Source organism: Rhinatrema bivittatum, chromosome 1, assembly GCF_901001135.1.
Source record: "Rhinatrema bivittatum chromosome 1, aRhiBiv1.1, whole genome shotgun sequence".
Lineage (NCBI taxonomy): Eukaryota > Metazoa > Chordata > Amphibia > Gymnophiona > Rhinatrematidae > Rhinatrema > Rhinatrema bivittatum.
Window position 1 is genome coordinate 588,912,529 of NC_042615.1, and position 14,736 is coordinate 588,927,264.

Sequence of the window (14,736 nt, forward strand, 5' to 3'; positions counted from 1 at the left end):
TCAAGTCATTCTGTTGCCTTAGATAAAACTTATAGGCTAGCGCATACAACTGTGTGCTCATGTTAACACGCAATTGTGTACATGACTTTAACAAGATTTTAGTGTACAACTGCACTGTAACATGTGCACACAAATCAGCATTCCTCTATTCAAAGCATGATTTATGTGCACAAAACATGTTTTATGTGCTGAAAAGTCAATTGTTCACAAAGCAATTGTGATTCCACCAGGCGCTGTTACAGAGGGGCAGCCCACTACCATCGGGCACTTAAAGAAAACTACATCTTGTGAGAAAAAGACACAAAAAAATAGTAAAAATGAACTGAGATGTTAAAAGAGAAAATCAGCGATGTGAAGACTCGCCCCCCCCCCCCCCCGACGTCATGACGACCAGCCAGCGGCGACCCGATTAACGGCGCGATTACACCAGGCGTCGCGTGCCGGGCTTGACATAGGGGTTTTCCCCTTTGTGCTCCCCTTCATGCTAACCTTTGTGCTCCTTCTAATATAATTATATTTATGTTTATGTTAATAATTTAATTTTCATTAATGTTATTTAGCTTTTTGCTTTGTTTAAAATTATTTCATTATTGACGTTTAAATGTATTAGACTAAGGAATTTTACTTCCTGCTCATTCTGTTTCATTGTAAACCGGTTTGATATGCATTTTATGCAGGAAAATCGGTATAAAAAAACTTAAAATAAATAAATAAATAAATAATAAAGCATGTTCTCTGCACATGCTGTAAATTCCATGAATAGGACCCTGTGAAACAAATGCCAGGTTCAACTCAATAGATTTTCATTAATCTAAAAGATGTTATTCCACCTCTGACTAGGAGTTTACATTTCCAGTTTTTAAGAAAAATGAGTTAAGTCTACATACCTCATTGTATTGGGTAGCAATAATTAATGCCTTGATTAACATGAATAAAGAAAATCTGCTTTAAAATTAATTCAGTGCACATTTGTATTCATATCTAATTACATTTGTTGCCAGAGGATGTGGTTAGTGCAGTTAGTGTAGCTGGGTTTAAAAAAGGTTTGGATAAGTTATTGGAGGACAAGTCCATTAACTGCTATTAATCAAGTTGACTTAGGGAATAGCCACTGCTATTACTGGCATCAGTAGCATGGGATCTACTTAGTGTTTGGGTACTTGCCAGGTACTTGTAGCCTGGTTTGGCCACTATTGGAAACTATTTGCTGGGCTTGATGGACTCTTGGTCTGACCCAGCATGGCAATTTCTTATGTTCTTACATTGGGCTCTTAGACTGTAAGCCCTCTGGAAATAGGGAAATACTGTACCTGAAGAGGCACGGGGTAAATTAAATACATACAGGTCGATTCAGTATCAATTAGCCAGATACGTAAGGATTTATCTGGCTAAGTGACAGCGGCTGAATATCTGGCTGGGTTTAGTGGCTGCCACTTAAACGGATAAGTGGGCAAGAAATGGGTGTTTTGAGAGGAGTTACTTATCCAGTTAACTTAACTGGCTAAGAGCAAATTTTGCTAATTATCTGGTTAAGTTAACCCAATAAGTAGTGCTACCCCAATATGCCCACTGCCCAACCACAACGTTCTCTGGGTAAAAGATAGCAGATAAGTAACTTATTCGGCTATCTAGTGGTCGCTGAATGTAACCGGATATTCAGCAGCCTCTAGATAACTGGATATTATAAGTCCTAATTATCTGGCCATCGAGCACTGAATGTGTTTTAAATACTAGGGGTGTGCATTCGTTCCCTCCGAATTGGTAATCCGCAACGTATAGGGCCGTATTCGTGGGGAAGCAAAACGTATTGCGATTCCCCATGAATACAACGAATCTTTGCCGAATTATTCGGCCGCCTAAAGGAGCAAATTTAAACAAACCCCCCCACCCTCCTGACCCCCCCAAGACTTACCAAAACTCCCTGGTAGTCCAGCGGGAGGTCCGGGAGCCATCTCCTGCACTCAATCCTCGGCTGCTGGTATTCAAAATGGCGCCGATAGCCTTTGATTTAGTATGTCACAGGGCTACCGGTGCCATTGGTCAGCCCCTGTCACATGGTAGGAGCAATGGATGGCTGGTGCCATCTTGTTCTCCTACCATGTGACAGGGGCTGACCAATGGCACCGGTAGCCCCTGTGACATAGTAAGGGCAAAGGCTATCGGCACCATTTTGAATACTGGCAGCTGACGGCCCGAGTGCAGGAGGTCGCTCCTGGACCCCGCTGGACCACCAGGAACTTTTGGCAAGTCTTGTGGGGATCAGGAGGGTCCCCCAAGACTTGCCAAATGTCCTTGGTAGTCCTCACCCGTAAGCCAGGGAAGGTCAATTTAATGACAAAAAATGTGGGCAGGATTTTCAAAGCTCTACATGCGTAAACCCAGTGGATTTACGCGCGTAGAGGGGGTTACATGTGCCGGGCCTATTTTAAAAAGGCCCTGCGACGCGCATAAAGCCCCGGAATGCGTGTAAGTCCCAAGGCTTTACTAAAAGGGCGGTGAGGGAGCCGAGCGGGGCGGGGCCAGAGGCCTCTGACATAGCAGCCATTGCCGCTGTGTCAGAGGATCGAGTGCCAGCAGTCTGCCGGCGCGTGCAACTTGCGCCTGCCTCCGAGTAAGACAAAAGCCAGAGGGGGTTAGAGTAGGGCTAGGGGGGGAAAGGATAGGGAAGGGGTGGGAAGGTCAGGCTAGGGGGAAGGCCACTCCGATTTCGCACACATGTTATAAAATCGGGCGTACATGTGCGCGCCGGGTAGCGCACACGCATGAACGCCCACACACACCCTTTTAAAATCTTCCCTTGTGTAAATAAAAATTAATTGTTAGGTAAACCTTTACCTGTCTTTTTGGAGTATTTAAAGACTGAATAGTTAATATTTATTCACACATTTTTTTCTCTATGGATCATTGTTTGACGTGTGATCTCTTACTCTATCTATCCTCTGCGTTTAAAGATGATTTAATCACAGTCTGTCAAATTTACTACTATTGTTCTTATTAATACTTGCATTTTTCCAAAGAGAGAGCTTCCTTCTGGAGCATATAAGATGTAATATCTACAGGTAACATTTTGAAATGTGATTACCGGTAATGTCTTTTTTTAGGTTTTTAATCAGGCCAGTGATACTTAAGACAACTGGTGAAATTTTTGCTTCTTTCTATCATATTTTCCAGGTCTCTGATTGCATCTCTTGGTACTTGACATTGATGATTTTCTCTTTCTCCTCACGTAATACCGAACAGTGCTCTTCTGGTGTTTTCCTCCTGTATCACTGTCTGTCTTTCTGGCATCAACTCTTTTTTAAGCTTTTGGTAAAGGAAATCACAACAATTTCATTTTCTGCAGTTTTGCTGAGGTTGTGACCCTAGTGTTTCATTAGTACCGTGATGTTATAGTGTTTCCCATGAATAAGTCATATACACCTTCAGTGTGGAGAAGCTGGAATTACAATTACATGCACAGTGCTTTCAGCTGTACATAGAAAGCTTCCGTTTCCGGTATTTTTAAGCTGATACCGGTAGTGGCTTCAACTACAAGGGCTTAATATCTCCTTTTATATTAACTATGTAGCTGCAACCTTTTCACTGAGCCAACTATAAATACTGTCAAAAGAATAAAAATCGACACACAGATAGGTCAGTTAAAAAGGGCAGCAATAAAATGCAAAGGAGAATGAAAGTAATAAAACAGATGCAATTTGAACAATGAAGCATGTACACAAACAGCAAGCTGATAAGTTACTGCCAGGAGAGGAAATTATAAAGGGGATTGGGAATGAAGATAATGACAGAAGAAGAATGAAGGTAATATAAAAGCAGGACAAGAGAAAATGGGACTATGAAACACATCTGAAATGTAATAATCATAAACAGTCCCCTGTAGGAACATTTGCAAGAGATTTTAAACAAAGATGGACCCTTTTTGATCCAAGGCAATCTGATTTAATTTATCCAAAAACAAATCGATAATGGGTGGATTGTCAGACGCATGGCATTTCTCACTGAATGCTTTCCTGCTCTCCCTCTTAGAAGTAAAAGTATAAAAAAAACATGTTTTTGCCTTACTGTTGCCCAGCATTATTGTATTAATTTATTTAAGGAAAGTGTTCTTGTGCTTATGATTGCTAACTTCTGGGCAAATAGCTGGTCAGTGTAGCATAACTGGATTAAGTCGTTTAGAAAAAAGGTTTTTCCAGGGTCCCACTCACCCTGCCCAGCATTTACCCATCCCATAGTATTCTTGGGGCATAGGTCAGATCTTGTCAAACCTTGCTCAATTAAATTAAATTACGGTATAATCAAAAGAATTTGGGGGCTTCTTTACAAAAAAGCAGGTGTTCCACATAGAAAAAAATATTTCCAGAATGATTATTAGTAAATGTAATAACCATGGGGAGTCTAGACCTTAGGCAGACCATGTGGAGACTTACAGCTTGCTCCATCTATTTTCAATGCAGAAGGAGATGACCCAGCTTAAGCAGAATTAGCTAAACATAATGGGGCGGATTTTAAGAGCCCTGCTCGCCTAAATCCACCCAAATCCGGGCGGATTTAGGCGAGCAGGGCCCTGCGCGCCGGTGAGCCTATTTTACATAGGCCTACCGGCACGCGCAGAGCCCCGGGACTCGCATAAGTCCCGGGGTTTGGCGAGGGGGGCGTGTCGGGGGCGGGCCCGAACCGCTCGGCGTTTTCGGGGCGTGTCCGGAGCGTTCCGGGGGCGGGCCCGGGGGCGTGGTTACGGCCCGGGGCGATCCGGGGGCATGGCCGCACCCTCCGTACCCGCCCCCAGGTCGTGTCCCGGCACGCAAGAGGCCCGCTGGCGCGCGGGGATTTACGCCTCCCTCTGGGAGGCGTAAATCCCCCGACAAAGGTAAGGGGGGGGGTTTAGACAGGGCCGGGCGGGTGGGTTAGGTAGAGGAAGGGAGGGGAAGGTGAGGGGAGGGCGTTAGAGGATTCCCTCCGAGGCCGCTCCGATTTCGGAGCGGCCTTGGAGGGAACGGGGGTAGGCTGCGCGGCTCGGCGCGCGCCGGCTATACGAAATCGATAGCCTTGCGCGCGCCGATCCAGGATTTTAGCGGCTACGCGCGTATCTACTAAAATCCCGCGTACTTTTGCTTGCGCCTGATGCGCCAGCAAAAGTACGCCTATTCGCGGTATTTGAAAATCTACCCCAATGGGCCTGATTTTAAAAAGCATTTACTCGAGTAAAAACCAGGTTTACTGGAGTAAATTCACTTTACTTGAGTAAGTGGGTTTTTGAAAATTGCTACAATATATGCCATTGACTTGTCTATAGGGTTTACTCACATAAGTGCACTTTATTTGAGTAAATGGCTTTTGAAAATTGCTACAATAGTAGCTACATTTACGCATGTAACTCCTTTTGAAAATTACCCCCAGAGTTTCCAGGTTATCTTCCTTTAGATACAGTATCCAGAAAATCTGTCTCCACTCACACAAAGGATCCCAAAATCTCGGAGCAGATGTGTTACAGTGAGCTCTGGTAGGATAAGACCTTTTGCACAAACCCAACAACCCCCAAATGATATCCATATATCCATACATAATGCTTTCACAGCATTGGAACAGATGATACTCCAGAGAAAGCATCTGAAGTGGGAACAGAGCTGAAGAAAGACACCCACTGCACATAAATACCCAAAGGCATGGTCAAAACATCAAATATAAATAAGAACAAAAACTGTTTATCCTGGGAGACCAAGTTATTAAAGGCATTGACTTAAAAACACATTTAGAAGGGACTAAAAGGGTCAATTGCCCGGCAGAATTGTCAGCTTGTTAAAAAATGGAGTGAGTGCAGCAATGGAGGAGTTCAAAATTTAGAGGAGGGGCTTAGGCATGAGGCAAAAACCATAGGGCTGGATTTTAAGAATTACGTGAGGGCATAGATTTGTGCGCGCAACCCGATGCACACAAATCTATGTCCGCTTTTATAACATGCATGCACAGCTGCGCGCATGTTATAAAATCCGGGGTTGGCGCACGCAAGGGGGTGCACACTTGTGCACCTTGCACGCGCTGAGCCCTAGAGGAGCCCTGATGGCTTTCCTCATTCCCTCTGAGGCCGCTCCAAAATTGGAGCGGCCTCGGAGGGAACTTTCCTTCCGCCCCCCACCTTCTCCTCCCTTCCTCTATCTAACCTGCCCCCCAGCCCTACCTAAATCCCCCCCTACCTTTATTTTTTTATTTACGCCTGCCTTTGTACAGGCGTAGGTTGCCGGCACGCAATCCCCTGGCCCAGCGGCAGTGGAGAGGCCTCTGGCCATGCCCATGCCCCGCCCCCAGACCGTCCCGCCCCACCCCCCCCCACCCCTTTTTTCAAGCCCCGGGACATAAGCGCACCCTGGGGCTTGTGCGCATCGCCGGGCCTATGCAAAATAGGCTCGGCGCGCGCAGGAACAGGTTTTAAAGGGTTACACACGTATATTATGCGCGTAACCCTTTGAAAATCCGCCCCATAGGATTTTCTGGGATACTACCTGTTTATGGTAAGGGGGAGGAAAGGCCATTCCATATCACCCTCTTCAATACATGGCTCAATACCCGGTGCAAAGAGGGGATTATAAGAATATTGGGATTTGAGGTCACACCGTAATGGTGGCTTTCATCTGTTTGTTGGAGGAAAAAGAATCTTGGATGAGAAATTCAATCTGACCAATAGATTCTTGGAGAAGGGGAGGGATTCTGGGGGACTGGAGAAAGACAGATGCTGTCACTCTTCATAAAAGAAGTAACAGAAAAGATGATCAAAACTATACTTTGGGTGTTGCGAGAATGAATTGGAAAATGTGAAAATTGAAGCATTATAAGTCCTAATGGACACAGCTGTGTCCATCTGGAAGGCTGCAAGTACCACTAAGTACCCATGCAAAAGATAAGCCATTTCAACAGCTGCTCCTTTATTATGGAATGGCCTCCTTATTGACATTAGGCATGAAGCAAACTATCTAACTTAAGAAAAAGATGTGAGACGTGGATTTTTCCAGCTTCTTAAATTTTGGCATGGGAGAAGGGATAGGGTATGCGGCTGTTTCTTTTGCTTTTCTGCTGTATGAGTTTGGATTGGTGAACAAGGAGGGATGTCTGTGGGAAGCTGAAAACCCTGGAGTGATACCTGGGAGATGGGTGGCAAGCTTGGTTGGATGGATCTGAAATTTCAATGTACCTTTGAAATGAGGAGGTCTTTTACTGTTCCTCTGGCTTGGGTATGTTTAGACTAGTGTAGTTGGTTTGGTTCTCTTGTTTTGTTTTCCATTTGTTTGCTTGTCATATATTATTTTTGATTTCTCATGGTTAGTGTTTGAATTTTGTTTGTGTTAAATTAACTTAACTTTGCACACCTGTTTGGATAGTTTTAATTAAAAAATGGGGAAGCAGTTTATAAGTGAACTAAATAAAATAAACAGATAAATAAACAAATAAATAAAGTAATAATTAGAAGTCCTAGAGGAAATGCTTTGCTTACCTAACTGGGTCTGTCTGGCAGCTAACTCAGGGGACATAGGAAGATGAATGCTTGGACAATGACCAAGCTGATATGGATAGCTATTTAAATTATTTCAGTTTTGTAGTTAGACATGGGAAGGGAGGGGTGCTGGAATAAGAACTTAGTGGCAGATCTTGTATGCTTATCTGTCTAAGATGGTGGAGGAGGATGGCAAAATCATCAGAATACGGAGAGATACCTTATAAGTGATCACACTCCAAGAAAGGCATTGGGGTAACCTGCATGAAGAGGTAGTTAAAACCCTAAACATGCATGGAACGGCAGTTACAATCTTAAACCAAAGGCACAGGGGTAACTATATGGAGTGGCATAGAGACAGGGCTAGTACAAGAGTATTTGGCACCCTAGGCAAACCTTCAGTCATGCACCTCTTCCTCCATCTTATCTATTGGTGGCAGCTCCAGCACAGCACTCCCTCCTACCAGCTTCAATGGCTCCAACACAGTGCTACCATATTTGGCATTATTAGCTCTGGCATAGCACCCCTCTTGGCCTCATGATGGCAGCATTTTGCCTCCCCCAAAATTTTGGCACTCTAGGTGACCACCTAGTTTACCTAATGGAAGCACTGGCCCTGCAAGGGGATAACCTGCACGAGTGGCAGTTCAGCCCTAAAAACCTTGCTGGGCAGACTGGATGGGTCATTTCAGAATTTTTCTACCATCAAGTGTTTGCTATGTTCCTATGAATGGAAGCTGGAATGTATCCTTGTGGCACAGGAATAATAACTGGGTAGACTGAATAGGCCAGATGATCTTTTTCTGCCACTTTCTAATATGCTACTATGACACATGAATTTTTTCTGTTTTACACAGAAATTATTTATGCAATCTAATGATGTTTTTACCTTCCAGCCTTACTTCACAGTGTAGCTCTCGCAGGACAATGAAATAATGGCCTGCTCTCTTAACACATGCTGATCCAACTCTCCTGGGTGCCCGGTTTTATATTAAAATTAGGTTCCGCAGTAAAAAGGAGGCGCTGGGGAAATTGTGTGTCCCTAGCACCTCCTTGGCATTGGGTACCCAGGAAAGGTGGCTGTCAGTAGGTTAGGAAATGGATGCTCAATACAAAAATCTGTTTTCTCATGCCACCAGCACAATATACAGCTACAGTGTACACAGCCTAGACCGTGTATACTGTGGGTGTATATTGGGTGCCCAGAAATTTTTTTTTTTGCAATGATATTAGTATGAAGGATGACAGAAAGCAGGAAGTTGAGGTTTACATTGCAAGGGCACATTGACCATACAGGACATTTTTTGCATTGCAAGGATTAGCTAATAGCTTTACATGTGATGAGTGCTATTGGCTATGCGCTTGTTTGGACGCTCGTTTTGGACGCACTAACCCCCATTTTGCATCGGGGTTATGGATGCACGTCAAAATGTGAGTCCAGTTGTGTGTTGAGCTATGCGCTGGCTGGAACACATGGTATTGAATTAGTGAGGAAAGACAGCCCGAGAAGTTCGCTGCATGCTGGGAGGGAGGAGAGGAGGAGTTTGAGAATGAACTAGAGTATACCAGGAAGGTACCACAAAAGTGCAAAAGGCAATGAGACAAAGCAAAGAAAAAATGCGTGTCTGTGAGAGAGGGGGACAGTGGCATACATAGCACTGAACAAGAGAAGAATTATTTGGCTTCTGGAATGCAAATAGAATCAAGAACCCTGAAAAACAACTGTCCTAAAATCAGATATTTAGAATACAGTTGCAAAATTTAAAAAGGTGTCTGTCATAGTCTCCTCAAAACATTTTTTGGAGCATACAGGAAGAGAAGCCATTCTGGATGCTCAGTAAGCACCCTCCATGTTGCCCACAGACATGCCCTTAAAGACTGATTCATAATACATACTTTAAAAAAAACCTTTTTCAGCAGTTCCCAGATCTGAATCTATTTACTTGAACATGAGGGGGCAGGAAAAAGTCTAAGCCAGATGCTTTGGTGAAAATAGGCATGTTTACTGTAACAAATCCTATACTTTTTATAGCCCGATTTTCAAAACTGTCCACAGTACACTATTTGAGTGCATTAATTGGGAAAGTGGAGATTTATGCTAGTATTGTATTCCTGCCCGTGGAGCTACTCTCCATGAGCAGGCCTCTCCACCCACCTGTCTGCCGGCGCAGTCGAGCGCCGCCAACCCCGTTTCACGCGGCCTGGAGGCCGCAGCGGTTCCTGCCCTGATCGGCAGGGTCGGCCCCGCCAAGCAGCTGCCGCTGCCTACGCCCACGCCGGGTCCTGCACGGTAGGGCCGCCGCCAGTGCCATCTTGCCGCTACTAAGACCCGCGGCCTGGAGGCTGTGCGTGCCCGCCTCCTCTTTGCGGCCTGGAGCCGCCCCGGGTCGGCCTACGCGGCAGGGAGCCGCATCGTCATGTCTGGGGTACTCCTTGGTCAGCAGGAGGCTGCCCTGAAGCCTGCCTGCCTGTCTGTTTCTGCGTGCACCGCTGTCCATGGTGCTGACTCTCTCTTCAGCCTTCCTTAGGTGCCGGCGTGCGCCTCTTCACAGCATTTAAAGGGCCAGCCACATTTTTTGGAGCTGGCTCCTCCCGATGATGACTTCCTGCTTCAGCCCTATAAAAGGGATTCTTCATCAGCCTCTCGTTGCCTTTGGATCGGGTTCCACAGTTATCTGTGTCTTCAGACTGGTCCAGGTCATCCATAGTCTCCTTGCTTTGATGGCTTTGGGTTTAGTGTCTTCATGTTCCTTGTTTCCAGTCCTGATGTCGGCCGAATCCGGATGTCCTGGTTTTCAATTGTTTCCATGTTCCAGATGTTCCTTGTCCAGGTCTTCAGCGTCTTCAGGTTCCTGACGTACTCTGTTCCTGTCTTCAGATGTCTTCAAGTTCCCGGTACCTGATGTTCTGCTCTTCTGTTGTCTCAATACTTCCTGTGTTCCATGTCTTCGACTCCTGAGGTCCCTCGTCCAGACTTCCCGATGTCTCACTTCACGAAGTCTCGCTTCCTGATGTTTTGCTCCTGAGCTCTTGAGCCTTCTTGGTCTGTAGGATCCTTGGTTCTCCAGGTGACACGTCTCCGTCATTGGAGTTGCCTGCAGTGGACTCATGTCCTGCGCTCCTGAGCCTTCAAGACCTGCCAGCCCTTGTGGTTCTCCAGATGACACCAGCTCCGTCATCGGAGTCTCGCCTTGCTTTATTCCTTCCTGCGCTTGTCCCGCTTTCCACATGGTCCATGACCAGCCTCCTTGGGCTGAGTAGGGCACGCAGTGGGACAGGGTGGTCCGCGACCAGCCCATTGGGTCCGCCCATGAAGGTGGGCTGTGTAGGGCGCCCTGAGAGACAGTGCCATTGTCTACCTTCCCATCTTCTCGCCTTGTCTGTGATATCTTCACTTCAGCCCTCGTCTGCGATGTCTTCGCTTCTTGCCTCGTCTGCGATGTCTTCGCTTCTCACCTCGTCTGCAATGTCTATGCCTCAGTCTTCATCCAAAGTCTTCTGTCTTCGAAAGACTCCATCTGCCCTCGTCCTCGTTCCGGCCTGCCGCCCATTGCCGTACCCAGCGGCAGGTCCAAAAGGGCTTGGAACGGTTGGAGGACTGTTCATTAATCAACATTGTGTTGTTGGTTATTCTGGGGCATGCAGGCCCATGAGGGTCGGACCTTGCATCCTAGTCCTTGCTTCAGCCATGTTTTTCCTTGTTACCCATGCTCGCACCAGCTCACCTCCCGCGGTGTGGCTTGGGTCTCCTCCCTGGGTCATGCTGTGGACCAAAGGCTCACAACCCTGTTTGAGAGATGACTGCACCTCCATGCCTCGGAGAGTAACGGCCGTCGGAGGTTGCGCTTGTAGCAAGTATTTTATACACTGAGTGTCTGGAGCTACAATGTATTAAAAAACCTGCAAATTTCTGCCCCTATATTTTTATTTCAGTACACATGTACATTTTTTCATTAAAGAAAAACACATGGTCTGCTAACCAGTTTATAAACATATGCGCATTTATCTTACATGCATAATAACTATAACAATGTGCATGTAATAATTCTGAATTAAGGCCTGGATTTATCAAAATGCACTAAATATCACCTGTGATAGAAAAAGGAGTGTGTTTTACCGTAAAAGGCAGTTTATTGCAATTTGTGCTAATACCTATGCGAAGAGCTAAATTACTGCAAATTGTGATAACTTTCTTATACTTTGAGATAAGTGCTATTTCCTACATATAACCACTGGGGGGACCATCTTTACTATGTGTGAGAAAGAGAGAGCCTAGCCGTAATGCCCTCACCCTAGATAGGTATTGATATCTCTATGGGAGGCCCACCTAGTAACTCAAGGTGAGGTTTAGGTATTAGTGTAGGGGTTAGGGGTCACTTTGACATTCAATGTGAGACATACGAACAGAACAGTGCTCTCTTGTGAAGATTTGATGACCCTCGGAGTGAGGAAACTCACTCAAAGATTATATTTGTGCAATGTTCTCTCAACCTAGCTTGATGTTACCCAGGTAGAGAGTCCATCAAGGGCTTATCGCATGCATTAACGGCGCTTTTCGCACGCGATAAGCCCTTAACACATGCAAAAATGCCTTATAGCATTTTGATAAATGACCCCCTAATTGCGGAAGCAAGTATTTTACAACATATGCTCATACTCTGCTCCTGAAAATCCTCATTTACGTACATTGTTTTGAATCATCAGTTTGCTGAAACCTCCAGCTGTTCAAGCAGACCTTTGCCAGTTCACCCAGACCCTCCAGCACTTCATCCTGAACTTTCACTAGTTCACCTAGATCTCCCACCCAAAAACTGCAGACAAAAGACGAGTCTGATTTCAATTGCGATAGTCAGTTAGTAGGGTTTAAAAGTGTACAGAAAAGTTCAGTATGGCTTGTTCATATACCACTTACTAAACGGCACGTTGTGCGTGTAATTCCGAACCATGCAGCGGAAAGCCCTTAAACCAGCCCTTTTTCTCCCCTGTTCACATTTATGTATAGCATTGCAAGAAAGCACATACTCTCAAGGTTTATCAGATAACATATACATGTACACATGCTGCTTACATGAGTACATGCTAATTTTACTCACACATTCCCTACATAACTGTTTGAAAATGAACTCCTTAGTATATAAAATTATTGCAATTTTTAAATACTGGCATGTAAAAGCTACTTTTAATAGTCCATGCTGCCCTTCAAAGCACAATTTGGGGGAGGGGAGAAGTTCCCTTTTGTGTTTTCTGTGTATGTATGTGTAGGGAAAATTACTCTCTGGTCCTCGTTGTGAAAGGGGAAAGGCAGGGGGTCCCAGGGGTGTAGCAGGTAGTTGGAGTGACAGTAATATTTTTAGGAAGTGCACAGCCCTGACTCCTCAGCATATTCTCTTCTCTCTTCCTCTCTACCCAAAGCATCTCCTCTTCACACTTCCTCCAGCATCTTTCCTTCTCTTCTCCTCCACTCTCCCCTTCCTCCATTTCCCCTTCTTTCTTACCTTCTCCCCTCCACAGCGTTTCTTGTTTTCTTAAAGCCCCCATTCACTATAGCATCTCTTCTTCTCTCTTCCCCTCTTCCCCTGTCATCTCCCTTTCACTCTTCCCCACTACAACATCCCTCTGAAAAGCATTGTCTTCTTTCTTTCTCCCCCCTCTCCCTTTCACTCTTCACTGATCTATCATCCCCCCTCCAGTCATTTCCCTCCTCCTTCTCTTCTTACCATAATGGCTCCAGTGTGGGCCTCACTCTACATGGGCTGCCACAGCAACACCCGGGGCCTCGCTCCACAGTCGCCTGTCCCCCTCTGACATGTGGGCCCTGATATCTCTCTCTGATGGCATTGAGTACATATCCCCAGCATCTTCTTTCAGCAGCAGAAGATGAGGTTTTTTTTTTTTTTTATGTGACATGATGCTTGATTTTTTTTTGTTGAAGGTAGGTGGGCCAGAAAAATTGCCTTGGCGGGCTGGATTCAGCCCATGGGGCATAGTTTGGGGACTCTACTGTACAACACCCAAAATGATCTGTCTAATACTATTCTAAATGATTTTTTTTCATTTCATTCGAGAGTCTATCTGCTCATGTTGTTTTTCTCCTCCTGCTCTATAGGAAAGAAGCTACTCACCCTTAAAAAGGATGGGCACAAATGAACCAGAGCCTGCAGTCCTGCACACTGCTCCAAAGTGCAGACCTTAGCAACAGAAAATGGAGTCTTCAGCCACATGATAGCTTCTACAGCTTCACTTTTAAAGACTGTGAGAAACTACACAAGAAGAAAAAAACTGCAATTGTTCTTCCATCAGCCATGCGGTGTGCTAGGTACATTGCGGACACATGAACTGCTGAGCATGTCCTTGATGGAAACTTCGCATCCAGCCACGAAGGCAGCTATGAAGAGAATATTCAGTAAATGTCCGCTGATGAACCTCATTACTAACGGTGAGCGTATTCACATACATCTGGACTCAGACAACGTCATCAGCATCCGTACCAATTCTGTGTTTATAGGTGGTGGTAACATCCAATCAAAGATAAGCATTTTGTCCTTATGGAACTGAATATGCGATGAAGTCCCGAGCATAGAAAAAGACTTGGGGCGTTACAGACTACGGAATCTTTCCCAGAACCTTTGCCTAGAACTTCCCAGATCTACAGCTGCCTGCCAACATCACTGCTACCCCTGCAGAACTTTTTTTTTTTTTTTATTGCTGCAGTTCACTATTCCTGTGAACTAGTAAGCTTATAAACTGAGTTTGCTTGCTAGGGGTGTTGTTGGATTTCCCCTATGCCATGCTGTGAGATAGGTCCTGGATCTCTGCAGGACTACAACCCATCACAGCTAAGGATGAGATAAACTGGCTTAATTAATCTTTCAGCTATGTTATTTAGTTTGGTGTTGGATAGTGACAAGTGCAGGTTGACTTTGAGATAACACAAAAACATTTGCTTTATCTGACAACAGTTCTTTGATCTATAAAATTAAATTGAATCTTAAAACAAAACAATATCTATTATATTAAATCTTTCCTACTTATCTTGCTAAAATTAAACTGATTAACTATCTCACAAAAGGTGTAAGTTTATGCTCCCTTAAACTACTGAATTCCAACCACAGGTTATCTGATAAATCAGTTAATCATCTGTAGCCAGAAATCCCCCTACAGCTCCTAGCTGTGCCTGAAGCTGCCAAGCTAAAAGAAAATCAAATGTAATACACGTGGATTGACAGCCCCTTTAAAGATCCCTTATGCAGTTG